This window comes from Phoca vitulina, unplaced genomic scaffold (assembly GCF_004348235.1).
Source record: "Phoca vitulina isolate PV1807 unplaced genomic scaffold, GSC_HSeal_1.0 scaffold9, whole genome shotgun sequence".
NCBI classification, from domain to species: Eukaryota; Metazoa; Chordata; class Mammalia; order Carnivora; family Phocidae; genus Phoca; species Phoca vitulina.
In genome coordinates this window covers 18445368-18459790 of record NW_022589712.1, presented here as the reverse complement: position 1 = coordinate 18459790, position 14423 = coordinate 18445368, and the positions used below count along the sequence as shown (strand labels likewise).

General features: G+C 39.5%; 1 protein-coding gene across 1 annotated transcript in view; it reads left to right on the top strand.

Annotated features, from left to right (window-relative positions):
- Nucleotides 1–1930, top strand: part of SAMD5 (sterile alpha motif domain containing 5) — a 67549-nt gene extending 65619 nt beyond the window's left edge. The window contains exon 3 of the transcript XR_004299968.1: nt 22–1930. The gene's annotated coding sequence lies outside the window, so the exon portion shown is untranslated. The remainder of the gene's footprint in view (nt 1–21) is intronic.
- The last annotated feature ends 12493 nt before the right edge of the window (nt 1931–14423 follow it).

Below are 14423 nucleotides of genomic sequence, written 5' to 3'. Positions count from 1 at the left end.
TTTTTTTTTTTTTTTTTTTAGTGTACATTTAATTTTTTCTAAAGTCTGACCTATAAATCAGAAGCCCTCAAGGCAGGCTCGGCTTTCCTGGTGAGTAGCTGTCTGGTCATGCGCTTTTACACCTTCGGGGCTGTCCTGTTTGTGAACGTGACCAGTGCACAGCATTGTCTAGACACACCCGGGAAAGGCTTGGGCAACCGAATCTGAGTAACTTCACCTTCTCCAGAAGAAAGTCACAGAGTGCTACGGTCTGGTTTTTACTGTGACTCACATGAGGCCCTGAGCCCATGTGGTTTGCCCCCACTCATTTGGTTCCCCACTTAGTCCTTCCCTAATTCCTGGTGCATTTTCTGACACATTGCAGGCACTCTGTAATATTGTCGAATGAGTGAAGGACTAAATGAACTTTCTCACATGCCTGAGGAAGCCAAACCCTGAAGTTGTGTGAGTTGGTTCTAGCAGGGCATTTCCTGGTTTCAGAGAACCCGGAGGAACGCTGTGGCCTTTCTGTTTGTGCTTTTCATCTCAAAACCCTGCCAACCAGGTTTCTCTTGATCAGAATATCACCTTGGGACATGGTTGTGTTGTTAGTCAGGTCCTCTGACTTTTCTGTTGTCTTTCGTATAAAACTATAAATGCAAATAATTTATAAAATAAAAGTTTACATACTCATGTAGGTTTTCTTTTACAGGATTGTATTAAATGTTGTAATTTGTGAAGGCACATGAAAATACTAAAATGATACACTTATTTGAATTACAATTTTCTTTTGGCCATATTTTCCTCATCTGAATTGTGAGAGGGATTTCATCTATTCCTGCAATTAAAGCTAATAAAATAGCAATCAATTCCTGTAATTAAAACTAATCAAATGATGATTAATGTATTTATGGCATACATGCTGGCAGATGGTAATGCTGCCTGACAAAATACAAACATATTTGGATACACTCCCTACACAAACATTAACTTCTCTCTTTGATTGCATTTTAGACATACTCCCTTTTAGATATTTTTAATATAAATATATGAACCCATGATTTTGTCCCTGGAAATACTTATTTCTTCTTAAAGAAATAATTCCACTTTCTAACCAAAGCAATGGCAAAAAAAAGAGTGGAGAAATGAAGAAATGTCTGTCCAAGGTGTTCAGACCTGGGTTGGAATCCCACAGGGCTGCCGAGTGTTGCCATGATGGCTTGACATGAGGAAACTGGCAAGCGTGTGGTGATTACGTGCCTTGTCTTTAGTTCTGCTGATATGCATGCCTTATCCGAACTCCCAGAATTTGGAATGCAAATCCCAACCCCCACCACCTGGCATAGTGACCTTAGACAGGTTACTAAATCCTTTCCAGTCTGTTTCACCACCAGAAAAGTGAGGTTGATAACACCCCCTCGAAGAAGTCTTGTGGAAGTTGAACACACTAACAAGTAAGATAACCCAGAGGGTCTTATATAAGTTGGAGCAACAGGAGTTCTTCCCACATATCAGCTAGGCAATATGGGCAGGTTGGAAGGGGAGGGATGGGACAGAGGGGACAGGTTTGGGACTCATGAGCTTGATTTGTTTTCAAGATACGTTAGAAAAAAGCTGACCTTCCTGAATGGATTACAAAACAACAATATTAAAAAGTAGAGTTGCCAATGCTTAAAAAGACATTTAATGTGTGCCCGGGGCTGTTTAAGATACTTTACATGTATTTTTCTCATTTAATCTTCAAAACAACCCTGTGAGGGAGAGGCCATCATTCTTTCCATTCTACAGATGAGGAAGCTGAGGTGAAAATGGGTTTTGTTGATTGACCCAAGGCCATGCAGCCATTAATCAGGGAAGCTGGAACTTGAATCTCAACAGTATAACTTTAAGACTGTCCTCTTTCTTTTTTTTTAAGATGTTTATTTATTTGAGAGAGAGGGAAAGAGAGAGAGAGCAGGAGCGGGGGGAGGGGTAAGGGAGAGGGAGAAGCAGACTCCCCACTGAGCAGGGAGCCCATTGTGGGATTCCATCCCAGGACCCTGAGGTCACGGACCTGAGCCAAAGGCAGATGCTTAACCCACTGAGCCACCCAGGTGCCCCAAGCCTGTTCTCTTAACATGTATTTCCGTTTTATGGGGCCAAATTCAATATGGGACCAAACATAAGGATCACAAATTAAGAAGTAGGAGAGGGCACTAGAAGTTCTAGCCTCAGCAATCAGACAACAAAAAGAAGTAAAAGGCATCCAAATCGGCAAAGAAGAAGTCAAACTCTCACTCTTTGCAGATGATAGGATACTTTATGTGGAATACCCAAAAGACTCCACCCCAAAACTGCTAGAACTCATACAGGAATTCAGTAAAGTGGCAGCATATAAAATCAATGCACACAAATCAGTTGCATTTCTATACACCAACAACAAGATAGAAGAAAGACAAATTAAAGAGTCAATCCCATTTACAATTGCACCCAAAACCATAAGATACCTAGGAATAAATCTAACCAAAGAGGCAAAAATCTGTACTCAAAACTATAAAATACTCATGAAAGAAATTGAGGAAGACACAAAGAAATGGAAAAACGTTCCATGCTCAAGGATTGGAAGAACAAATATTGTGAAAATGTCTATGCTACCTATAGCAATCTACACATTTATTGCAATCCCTATCAAAATACCATCACCTTTTTTCAAAGAAATGGAACAAATAATCCTAAAATTTGTATGGAACCAGAAAAGACCCCGAATAGCCACAGGAATGTTGAAAAAGTAAAGCAAAGCTGGTGGCATCACAATTCCGGACTTCAAGCCTCTATTACAAAGCTGTAATCATCAAGACAGTATGGTACTGGCACAAAAACAGACACATAGATCAATGGAACAGAATAGAGAGCCCAGAAATGGACCCTCAACTCTATGGTCAACTCATCTTCGACAAAGCAGGAAAGAATGTCCAGTGGAAAAAAGACAGTCTCTTCAACAAATGGTGTTGGGAAAATTGGACAGCACATGCAGCAGAATGAAACTGGACCATTTCCTTACACCACACACAAAAATAGACTCAAAATGGATGAAAGATCAAAATGTGAGACAGGAATCCTTCAAAATCCTTGAGGAGAACACAGGCAGCAACCTCTTTGACCTCAGCTGCAGCAACTTCTTCCTAGAAACATTGCCAAAGGCAAGGGAAGCAAGGGCAAAAATGAACTATTGGGACTTCATCAAGATAAAAAGCTTTTGCACAGCAAAGGAAATAGTCAACACAACCAAAAGACAACCGACAGAATGGGAGAAGATATTTGCAAATGACATATCAGATAAAGGGCTAGTATCCAAAATCTATAAAGAATTTATCAAACTCAACACCCAAAGAACAAATAATCCAATCAAGAAATGGGCAGAAGACATGAACAGACAGTTTTCTGAAGAAGACATCCAAATGGCCAACAGACACATGAAAAAGTGCTCAACATCACTCGGCATCAGGGAAATCCAAATCAAAACCTCAATGAGATACCACCTCATACTAGTCATAATGGCTAAAATTCACAAGTCCGGAAACGACAGATGTTGGCGAGGATGAGGAGAAAGGGGAACCCTCCTACACTGTTGGTGGGAATGCAAGCTGGTGCAGCCACTCTGGAAAACAGTATGGAAGTTCCTCAAAAAGTTAAAAATAGAGCTACTGTATGACCCAGCAATTGCACTACTGGGTATTTACCCCAAAGATACAAATGTAGTGATCTGAATGGGCACATGTACCCCAATGTTTATAGCAGCAATGTCCACAATAGCCAAATTATGGAAAGAACCTAGATGTTCATTAACGGATGGATAAAGAAGATGTAGTGTATATATACAATGGAATATTATGCAGCCATCAAAAAATGAAATCTTGCCATTTGCAACAACGTGGATGGAACTAGAAGGTATTATGCTAAGTGAAATAAGTCAATCAGAGAAAGACAAGTATCATAAGAGACTCTTAATCTCAGGAAACAAACTGAGGATTGCTGGAGTGGAGGTGGGGTGGGAGGGATGAGGTGGCTGGGTGATGGACATTGGAGAGGGTATGTGCTATGGTGAGCACTGATAAATTGTGTAAGACTGATGAATCACAGACCTGTACCCCTGAAACAAATAATACATTATTTGTTAATAAAGAAAAAAAAATAAGTAAAAAAATTTAAATAAAAATTTTAAAAAAAGAAGTAGGAGAGGACAGATTGACAAGGGTAGGGTTTGTCCTAAAAGAGGGCTTGAGAGGTCAGCAGAGCATGAAATATATTCCATTCCATCAAGTCTAAGAGACCCTAGAGGGCAAGACCACCAGTGAGCATGAAGAATGCTTCCAATTCAACTCTTATACAACATGGTTTTCAATTAGGATTCTTGTTTTCAACTTCTCGAAAGAACTATCTTAGACGTATTTATATACAGGTGTTTATGATTTATCACTCAGACATACATAAAAATAAAAGAACACTAAGTAAACGTGAGGTAATCCTATGATTTGTTTTAGGCAGAGTCTTCTGAATCACTTTCGACTCCAGTCCCTCTCATCCCTGCTCCTGTGGTCCCCAAGGTGTCACCATCTGGCCAGCAGGAGCACTGCTAATGCAGTGGTCCCAGAGCACCTCCTCATCTCTGGATCTCATCCAAACCATTCTGTGAGTTTGGATGCTGGCGTTTTCCGGGTCTTACCTGAAGTTGTCTGCAGGTTTTCAGGCAGGAACTCATTCTTTCTTCAAATGGTCGTGACATGGTTTGTTAGCTGCAATGCTGTGGGCTTGCAGCTCAGCCGTCCTGCCACCAGGAATGGCAGCCACATTTGCCACCATAATGGTAGCCACATTTGCACACGTGCACGCATGGTAACAACATCACTGGCTGTCAGTCAAATTCAACTATATTTCTCCACCTCTTGTTCTCCACCCTGGTTTCACATGTGTTTAGATGTAAAAATGTGTGCATTCAAATCCATGAAATATGCTTGCCTGTCAAGTTACAAGGAAGTTGGGGCCACCCATCTCATTTTACCTTCTGTCCTTCTACTTTGTTGATAATTATGTAGTAGTAATTTTGTCTCCAACCACCTTGGACTCAGAATAAGAATTTGTTTTGTTTCTTTTTGTGGGTGAGTTTGTGCTAGCATTATCCTCCAGTGGGTCTCTGACATGATTTATCCTTTAGACACATATTACATATTGGTAATACTTGGCTCACTGTATTCTGTCTTTCATGGAGATCCCTGGCTTGTGGAGAGTCTTTAAACAATGATTTAAATATTATTTTATAGAATTTAGCCCCTTGCCCCAGCAAACGATAATAATTTATTTTGGTATTTTAATTTAAAAAAATTATATTTGAGTATAGTTGACACACGGTGTTACATTAGTTTCAGGTGATTCAACATAGTGATTCAATTTCTCTATATGTCTGCAATGCTCGGCACAAGTGTGGCTACCATCTGTCACCATACAATGGTGTTTTAATATCATTGGCTATCTTCCTTATGCTGTGCCTTTATTCCTGTGACTTATTCATTCCATAATTGGAAGCCTGTATCTTTCAGTCTCCTCCAATCGTTTTGCCCATTCACTTAACCCCTTCCCTCTGACAATCGTCAGTTTGTTCTCTGTGTTTATAGGCTTGATTCTGCTTTTTATTTGTTTATTCATTTGTTTTTTAGATTCTACCTATGAGTGAAATCATATGGTATTCGTCTTTCTCAGTATGACTTATTTCATTTAGCATAATACCCTCTAAGTCTATCCATATTGTTGTAAATGTCAAGATCTCATTTTTATGGCTGTGTAATATTCCTCTGTGTGTGTGTGTGTGTGTGTGTGTGTGTGTGCGTGTGCATGCTCACGCATGCACGCATGCATGCATGTGTTAGGTATTTTAATTTTTAATAATGATGCCTGATCACAGAGCACCAGTATACCTGCCCAGTGTTGGAAGCAGGAATTAATTGTTACTAGTGCTTTAGGGTAAGAGAAACTCTATAATGTAATTAGAATTCCAAGGGACAGCTAAAAATTTATTACTTGGCCTTTAAATATTGGAATCCTTGTTAAGGTATTTGAAGTTTCTAAATGTCTTCAGGAGTTGAGGCTCCCATTCCTTGTGCTCAGAGTATGTGTGGTATAGTGGAAAGAGGGTGGGCCCTTGAGACCACTAAGAAAGAAATTCTATACTCCTCACTACTAGGTGGCCTTGGTAAAAAAAAAAAAAAAAAAAAAATACTAAGTACATTCACAAGTCAGAGCAAGTTCTATACAAATTTCATGTATTACTGTTACTACTCCATTTTACAGGTAAGGAACTAAGGCTCAAAGTACAAATACCGTATAAGTTGATTTCACCTCTGTTATCCGAGGTGTCTTTATAATTGTAAGAGGTAGACTTGCCATGGGTATCAGCAATATTATAGATATAGCATATTGCATAGATCAGGTGCTGGAAATGGAAACCAATGTTTATCACACTGATTTTAAATTACTTTCTCTTCTTCCCTTCTCTAATGAGTATTAAATTGCCATTTGAAATTGCCTTATAGATTCCAAGAGGAAAATTAACATTTTGGAATTTTTGAAGCCCCCCCCACCCCCAATCAGTATCTGTTACACAAATTGAATCTCCCTGTTTTGTCTTAAATGATTGATAATGTTTAAAAGTTGTTTTTTTTTTCATGGAACACTACATCAAAAACTAATGATGTAATATATGGTGATTAACATAACATAATAAAAAAAAGAAGAAAAAAAAACAAGTAATGAAAGAGAAAAAAAATAAAAGTGTTTTTTTTTTTTTTTTAATTAGAAAAACCAGTAGGCAGATTCATACCAATGCCTAATACTTCCTACTGCCTAGAAATATTCTCCATGATGACTAAACTGAAGGAATTTAGTGGCCAAATATTTTTTAGTGGACCTCTGAGTGAGACAACTTAATATCTTCTGTACTTTTAAAAATCATAATCATCCAGTTGGATACATAACAAACCATAACTTCTAATAGTCTGATCTGAATAGAATCCCAGTGTCTGCATTAGACATATTCCCTTTGGAAGATTATTACATTGCCTTCACTAAATACAAAATAGGGTAATACTTATATATGTATTAAGACAAAGAAGTTAATTCAATAATTTGATGGATATAATTGATTAAGGTAGAGTTTTGAGAAACATTAGAATTGCTGCCTCAAACTATGGAGCCCTTCCTCCCTCCCTCCCTCTCTCCTTTTCTTCCTTCCTTCCTTCCTTCCTTCCTTTTTTTTTTTCCTCTTTCTTTCTTGGAACTGACAACAAAATGAATTAACTATATCTCTTTTAGCCCACAAGTCCTATTCATCTGCTTTTATTTTTCCATGCTTTAATCTCCTTCCAAGTACATTCCAAGAATAATTAAATATATTTTCTGAAAATCTTGGCAATTTCCTGGATTCGAGAGGTGTGAGGAAAGGTTTGGCACAAAAGTGATTTTTGAATGAAAAATTAAAGCCATACTTACATTTAAAATCCCCAGAGACAGCATTGATATAAACCAAAGTAGCCATTTTCAGTAAAGAAAATAGCCAGGTTGTATGTAATTTTGATGAATGAGTTAGAAAACAGGTGTAACAGCTGAATGTGTATGTAAATCTAATGGTTAATGTTTTTATTATCATAAACCACAGTGTAATCTCAACTAATAATTAGAAAAAAATGAACCAATGAGGGCTATAGTCTAGCATTGACTGCACTATTACAGAAGGCCAATCTACCAGAATAATAGATCTATTAAATGCAGTGTTAGGAATAAGGCAAAGCCTTTGACCGTGTCACATACAATTGGGTGAAGTTGAAGCACTGTACAAAGCCTGTTCCATGGAGTAAATTTATATACAAACAAGAGAATAAGAAAGGACAAGAAAGAGCCGTGCCTGTCAGGCATTTATTACCCTATTGCTTCATAAGATTTTATTTTATTTTTTTTTAAAGATTTTATTTATTTGACAGAGAGAGACACAGCAAGAGAGGGAACATAAGCAGGGGGAGTGGGAGAGGGAGAAGCCAACTTCCGGCTGAACAGGGAGCCCGATGCAAGGCTCGATCCCAGGACCCTGGGATCATGACCTGAGCCAAAGGCAGATGCTTAACAGACTGAGCCACCCAGGTGCCCCAAGATTTTATTTTATTTCATTTTATTTTTTATTTTTTAAAATATTTTATTTATTTATTTGACAGAGAGAGACACAGCGAGGGAGGGAACACAAGCAGGGGGAGTGGGAGAGGGAGAAGCAGGCTTCCCGCCAAGCAGGGAGCCCGATGCGGGGCTCGATCCCAGGACCCTGGGATCATGACCTGAGCCGAAGGCAGATGCTTAATAACTGAGCCACCCGGGCATCCCTCCAAGATTTTGTTTTTAAGTAATCTTTACACCCAGTATGGAACTCAAACTTACAACCCTGAGATCGAGAGTCTCATGCTCTACTGACTGAGACAGCCAGGCACCCCAAGTTTTTAAAATCTTTCCTTTGAATCTTTTGAAGATTTTATTTATTTATTTGACAGAGAGAGAGAGAGCGCACACGTGTGCAGGGGGAGGGGCAGACTCCCCCACTGAGCAGGGAGCTTGACATGGGGTTCAATCCCAGGACCCTGGGACCTTTGGATCTTTTGACTCAAGTTAATAGTTGCTTAAGGTTTAATTTTTTTTTTAAGAGAGAGAGAGAGAGTGTGAGTGGGGTGGGGGAGGGGCAAAGGGAGAAAGAGAATCCCAAGCAACCTCCACACCTATGTGGAATCGGACACAGTGCTTGATCTCACCACTCTGAGATCATTACCTGAGTGGAAATCAACAGATGTTTAACCAACTGGGCCACCCAGGTGCCCCACAGTTTAATTATCTTGATACTATGCAGCTTAGTTGTGTTGTTAGCATAATGTTTTGGGTCTATTTATACAAAATTTATGTGGCTTCAAAAATAGTAAATAATACTGAGCAACAAATATACTGTACACATTTCCATTCCCAGTTTCCCAAAGAATGCTTTTAAGTTAGGAGGGTAACTTGCTCTGGGCAATATTCCTCTTTGCTCACCTTGGACAGGCTGAGAGAGCTTTTAAAGCATATCAGCTATAAAAAAATTATATGAGAATAAATGTCTGTATAATAAAGGATGAGTTTATTCTTTGCATGATTCAAAAATAATTCTGAAGCATTATCTAGTTATAGAAAAAAATCTAGTTTTATCTTTCCCTTGATGGTAAAATTGGTTATAGTACACATGGCAAATGATAAAATATTAACAGGTTCATGACCTGAGCCAAAGGCAGACGCTTAACAGACTGAGCCACCCAGGTGCCCCAAGATTTTATTTTATGTTATTTCATTTTATTTTTTATTTTTTAAAATATTTTATTTTAAATATTACCACATTTTGTAGTAAAAATGCTTCCAAAAATTTGGGAGTTAATAATCATAGGAAAACATATGGCAGAGATTGAAAGTTATTTGTGGGTAATAATCATTCATATCTTATACATAGCATCAAGAATAATGTTTGCAAAATGAAAACAAATGAACTAGTCTATACTTGCTACAGATGATAACACAGTGCATCAGTGGAAAGGAAGGAGTTGGATATGGGTTTGAATTGCTTTCTGCCACCTGAATCATGTGGACTTGGGCAAGTTACCTCACCTATCTGAGGCTTATATGAACTATATGTGTAGTGCTTTGCATACAGTAAATGCCCAATAAATGGTTGCATTTGTTATCATAATTCATTTTCATATTTCATGCTATTAAGACTATGTGATGGACCAAGGCTCAACAAACTTCTAAATGATCCAGTTTGAGAAGAAATTATTGGGCAGTGTGCCCTGCCGGTACCGTACTGGTCTCCAAGGGCACCCAAGGAGGAATGAACAAAAAATTTACCATGTGTAGGAGGAGACAGATGTGCAGAGAACTCAAGCTCTATCAAAACACAATGACGCTAGTGCCAACCAAATCCCTAGTACTCATGGCAGAAGTAAAGAGAAGATGCATAGAATGTTGGTGAACAGTCTTCCAAGATGGGTGGATTGTGATTATGGGGGCTGGGAGTGGACTGAAGGAGGGAGGGATTCCTAGATGGGGGAACCACATGGGCAAAGGCCTCAGGGATAGAATTGCATGGTGTTTTGTGGCAGAAGGGACATGGGCCAGGGGCTCTGGAGTCTATGATAAGTAGGTGAGTAAAAGGGAAGATACAACTCTCATAGCTTGGAAACAGGCCTCCGATTCTTTAATTATACTAAGAGCACATACTTAATTTTATAGGCTGGGCATTATTAAACTTTTTTTTTCTTGAGGTATAGGACTGATGGCATTTTCATGCCCAAAGTATTTTCATGTGACAGATATGTATAGAATCCTACTTGCGCCAGACACTGTTCTGAGTGCTAGGAAAAACTAGACCTCAATCCTGCCATCGTGGAGATTGCATTTCTAATGACATATAGATGTGGGCCACTTAGTGCTGGCTACTACTTTCTCTTTCACTCAAGAAGACACATCAGTATGCAAATCCATGATAGTCTGGTTACGATAGAAGAGCTGAATGCATAAAATTGCCAATCACACACACTCTGCCTCCTTAGGTATACTTGTCAGCAGATTATCCATACACTCAAAAGCACTACATATGTGACTATTGAGCATTTGGAATGTGGCTAGTGCAACTGCAGAATGCAATTTTAAATTACATTTAATTAAATTAATTTTAATGTAAATAGATTTGTTTTCAAAGATTTTATTTATTTATTTAAGAGAGAGAGTCAGAGATAATGACTGAGAGCACTAGTGGGGAGGAGAGGGAGAAGCAGACTCCTGGCTGAGCAGGGAGCTCGACTCGGGGCTCAATCCCAGGACCCTGGGATCATGACCTGAGCTGAAGGCAGACGCTTAACCGACTGAGCCACCCAGGTGCCCCAATTTAAATAGATTTTTGTAGTTAGTGGTAACATATTAGCACAGATCTAAATGTTCATAAAAAATACCCAATTTTGTATTCTTTTTTTCCTTGCAATCATCTATCTGGCAAATTCTTACATTTAATTTTTCTACTTTTTAAAGTATCTGGCTTTTTTTTTTTTTTTCAACAAATCTATGATTTTTTTTTTTTTTTTTAATTCTCACCTAGATCTAGGAGCAAGAAAGTGGCAAACTGATCACCCTTGGTCTCCATATGGCTTTCTAATCATAGCAGCAGGGAGGAAAGAGCTGCCATCATGGGGGTAAAACTCCACTGTGGCTTTTTATTTTAATCTACCTCTTGCCATTCTCTAGTCAAGGAAAAGAACAGTTTCTTTTCCCTCTCTCTCCAAACAGGCTGCCTGAGGATAAGAACTGCAAGAGAGAAGAGGTAGCTCTGTTTAGACGGAAGTGTACCCTGAAAAGTAATATGGCTCCCCATCACTGGCTCCAGGTCGTTAATGGATGTGGGGTGAAGGAGAGGGAGGGGTCATCTATGACCTGGCAGTCAGTTCCGTGAATGGTGTGTTCATTCATGAATGGTGCACAGGAGAAGGAATCTGTTTGCCAGGAAAGGGAGGTGATGAGCTCCATTTTGGCCACATTGAGTGTGAGGTCCTCATGGTGAGATGTGTGGTTAGAAGTGGGCTATATGTCTCCACCTTTGGAGAATGATCTGTTCTGGAGATAAATATTTGGGGGTAATTGGCATGTGCAAATTCAAGCCGCAGGAATGGATAAGATGGTTCGGGGATGGTGTGCAGAGAGAAAAGAGGAAAGGATGAGTGACACAACATAGCCATCGCATCAACGTTTATGTGACGGGTGAGGAATAGGAGCTTTGAACGGGAGGAAAAATCCAAGAGAAGATATTCATCAAAAACAGAAGAAAAGACAATCCTATGAAGAAGAATGTTGGATGGTGTCACGTGCAGCAGAAAGGTGAAGGGAAGATAAGAAATGAAGAATATCCAGTAGATTAAGCCCCGTGACATGGAAAGCACAGACTCTGGGGACAAGAGGTGACATGGCTTTGAGGGCTGGGAGGTCAGTGAGGAAAAGAGACAGTAAGTAGAGTCAACCTCTTAGAAAATGTTGGCTGTGGAGGGGAGGGAGTTGGGAGTAGCCACAGCTGGAGAAGGCGAGAGACAGGTGGAGAGGTTTGTGGATTTTGTTTTGAAGGCAGGTTAGATTTGAATCAAGTTGAGGAGTCCACAGAGAGTGGTGGAAGATCCAATGCAAGAAAGAGAGTGAGGAGATCGTCCAGAGATGGGGCTCCTGAGAAGGGGTGGTTGGGGTCCAAGAAGAGGTGGAGGGGAGACATGGACCTTGGGCAGAGGGAGGGATGCCTTTCCGTTTAAGGTGGAAAGGACTAGTGTGCCTGCAGGTTAAGTTAGTGGGCTCAGCAGATGGTGGCTGAGGGGCAGAGACAGGTGCTCCCTGCTGGCTTTACCAAACCTAGTTTTATCTCGAAAATCCTACATCTTTCTAAAGTGACCTTTATGTGAGGATAGAGCTAATATAAATATGCTCATAAAAAGGGTCGCAGTGCAAATCAGCTGTGCTTCCGAAGTTGGTACTGGGCTTTGGGAAAGTTGCCCTGTCCCCCCGTCCCCGGCAGGACTTCCAGCAGCAGAGCAGTTTCAAAGCTCTAGAACAGAGAGGAGCTTTAGGTGTCCCTCTTGACTAAATTAAGAGCAGGAAGCAAGCACAGTAATCATTTTGGCTTTTCCTCTCTGCAGTTTACATTGCAAGTGTGTGGTTTTAATTTTTAAAAATCTATGAAAACACCTCCTTGCATTTCTAAGGTGCAGAAGCCCTACCCTGGGAGTGAGGCTGCAGGTTGGATCAGCACTGTGTCCAGAGGCGACGCGTTAGCAGCACCTGTTTGGGCGAAAAGAGTCCACAGTCCCTGCCTGCCTGCCCTCATATGCAATGGAAACACAGTCTTTGCAGGTGCTAGAAAACACACTGGCTTCCGGCCTTTGGGCTGTGTTGTGTTGGGATCTGGGTGGCATCGGCCCCTGAGAAAATCTTGTTATGCGAAAGGAACGTAGGACTGAACAATAAAGTACCTAATGATTTCTTAAAGTAACATAGCCCTCATGAAATAGGACCAGGATGTATAAAATCTATATCGAGTTTCAAACATAAACCTTTCATTGCACGACTGTTCCTCCAATATGAAACTGAGCAGCTGCTTCTCCAGATGCCGCAGCAGGGCTCTGAGGGAATAGTTGCTAAATCCAATACCATAGTCAGATAGATATTGAAAGAAATACTGCAAGATGTCTCTGGTCTAATCAGCAAGCCTCGGTGAACTAAAATTTAAACACGTGGCATGGAATTAATGTGAGAATTCGGATTATAATCTCAACAAGGGAAATGTAATTGCTATGCTTTGGAGCTTACCACGTTCTAATTTTTATTATTTAAAATCTATTAAGGATCCATGACAAGAAACTCTCTTTGTTTGTCCTACAATCAGTTGTCATCATGACAGCCAATTGTTTTGAGAGAGAAAGTACAACATTATTATTTATGAGAAAGAGCTGACACACGCAATCCATATATTTAGATGACTTTAATATGCCTGGGCCAGCATATTAAATCATATGCATAACTACTTGAAAGATAGATCCAGAAGGTTATAGGTAATTTTTATGCAGGAACCATCAGCCCTATACCGAAATGAAAAAGTGCTCATAAACTAGTCCATAACCTATTGCCATTCTGCATCATAGAGTGGTAAAAGGAAGAGCAGGAGAAATTTATGGAAGGTTCTCTTGCTCTAGAATGGATTACTTGATAATTATGTTAAAAAGTAGAATTAAAACACACACACACACACACACACACACACACACACACACACATACTCATATACCTAGAAGAAATATATATATTTAGGGGGAAGAAAACCCACTTGATTCTTTTGACAAATGAAAAATAAGTCTCTTAAATATTCTTCTAAAGGTCTTTACTCAAAAATACTTCAAAGAGTATATAATTTTAGTAAAAATATATATGTAGTCTGTACATGAAAGAACATACTGGAAGGTCAAATGGCCATACGTTAACATTTCTAATCTCTGATTGGTATGGTTATGGGCATTTTTATTATTTTTCTTTTATTGATGATTAACAGCACTGAGGATGTATTGCTTCATGATCACTAAAACACAACGCACCAAAAAACCCCTCAGTGTTTCATACCCATTTATGGAGTGTTCATAACCATCATTCAGACATTCTTAACAAAGGATTTCCTTTTATTTCTCAAAGAACTGTCCTTTGTCTTTACATTATATTAATAAAGGAATTCTTTAATCTCTCTAATTTGATCTACTGTTTCTTTAATTCTCTGCCATCATGTTCCTCATCTTAGGATGCCAAAGACCCTAGCGCTAGTCCTGGACAGTGCTCACTTAGAC